This window comes from Schistocerca piceifrons, chromosome 1 (genome assembly GCF_021461385.2).
Source record: "Schistocerca piceifrons isolate TAMUIC-IGC-003096 chromosome 1, iqSchPice1.1, whole genome shotgun sequence".
NCBI lineage: Eukaryota > Metazoa > Arthropoda > Insecta > Orthoptera > Acrididae > Schistocerca > Schistocerca piceifrons.
The window spans coordinates 1,072,647,252-1,072,648,947 of NC_060138.1; the positions used below are offsets into that span (position 1 = coordinate 1,072,647,252).

Below are 1,696 nucleotides of genomic sequence, written 5' to 3' on the forward strand. Positions count from 1 at the left end.
CTAAGCCATGTCTCCGCAATATCCTTTCTTTCAGGAGTGATAGTTCTGCAAGGTTCGCAGGAGAGCTTCTGTAAAGTTTGGAAGGCAGGAGACGAGGTACTGGCAGAAGTAAAGCTGTGGGGACCGGGCGTGAGTCGTGCTTCGGTAGCTCAGTTGGTAGAGCACTTGCCCGCGAAAGGCAAAGGTCCCGAGTTCGAGTCTCGGTCGGGCACACAGTTTTAATCTGCCAGGAAGTTTCATATCAGCGCACACTCCGCTGCAGAGTGAAAATCTCATTCTGGAAACATCACCCAGGCTGTGGCTAAGCCATGTCTCCGCAATATCCTTTCTTTCAGGAGTGCTAGTTCTGCAAGGTTCGCAGGAGAGCTTCTGTAAAGTTTGGAAGGTAGGAGACGAGGTACTGGCAGAAGTAAAGCTGTGGAGACCGGGCGTGAGTCGTGCTTCGGTAGCTCAGTTGGTAGAGCACTTGCCCGCGAAAGGCAAAGGTCCCGAGTTCGAGTCTCGGTCGGGCACACAGTTTTAATCTGACAGAAAGTTTCATATCAGCGCACACTCCGCTGCAGAGTGAAAATCTCATTCTGGAAACATCCCCCAGGCTGTGGCTAAGCCATGTCTCCGCAATATCCTTTCTTTCAGGAGTGATAGTTCTGCAAGGTTCGCAGGAGAGCTTCTTTAAAGTTTGGAAGGTAGGAGACGAGGTACTGGCAGAAGTAAAGCTGTGGGGACCGAGCGTGAGTCGTGCTTCGGTAGCTCAGTTGGTAGAGCACTTGCCCGCGAAAGGCAAAGGTCCCGAGTTCGAGTCTCGGTCGGGCACACAGTTTTAATCTGCCAGGAAGTTTCATATCAGCGCACACTCCGCTGCAGAGTGAAAATCTCATTCTGGAAACATCCCCCAGGCTGTGGCTAAGCCATGTCTCCGCAATATCCTTTCTTTCAGGAGTGCTAGTTCTGCAAGGTTCGCAGGAGAGCTTCTGTAAAGTTTGGAAGGTAGGAGACGAGGTACTGGCAGAAGTATAGCTGTGGGGACCGGGCGTGAGTCGTGCTTCGGTAGCTCAGTTGGTAGAGCACTTGCCCGCGAAAGGCAAAGGTCCCGAGTTCGATTCTCGGTCGGGCACACAGTTTTAATCTGCCAGGAAGTTTCATATCAGCGCACACTCCGCTGCAGAGTGAAAATCTCATTCTGGAAACATCCCCCAGGCTGTGGCTAAGCCATGTCTCCGCAATATCCTTTCTTTCAGGAGTGCTAGTTCTGCAAGGTTCGCAGGAGAGCTTCTGTAAAGTTTAGAAGGTAGGAGACGAGGTACTGGCAGAAGTAAAGCTGTGGGGACCGGGCGTGAGTCGTGCTTCGGTAGCTCAGTTGGTAGAGCACTTGCCCGCGAAAGGCAAAGGTCCCGAGTTCGAGTCTCGGTCGGGCACACGGTTTTAATCTGCCAGGAAGTTTCATTGTATCAATAAGTGTGTGCATTTGATATCTTTGTTATTGCAATTATGAAAAATTTTTTCAAATCTGTATTGGCCACTGCCCAACCCAATTTGTAAAATTTTTTGTGGGGAGCATGGGGGCTATGTAAGTAGGCTGTTTATGTTTTCTCTATGTAAGTAGGCTGTTTATGTTTTCTTATTGGCAACGTTACGTAGCGCTCAATATGAAAATCACTGGCTGTGCTGTGTGCAGTCTGTGGCTGCTTTGCATTGT

General features: G+C 50.1%; 1 non-coding gene across 1 annotated transcript; it reads left to right on the forward strand.

Moving 5' to 3' along the window:
- Positions 1-1,040: 1,040 nt before the first annotated feature.
- Positions 1,041-1,115, forward strand: Trnas-cga. The gene has a single exon. It is a non-coding gene; the product is annotated as a tRNA-Ser (tRNA).
- Positions 1,116-1,696: the final 581 nt, after the last annotated feature.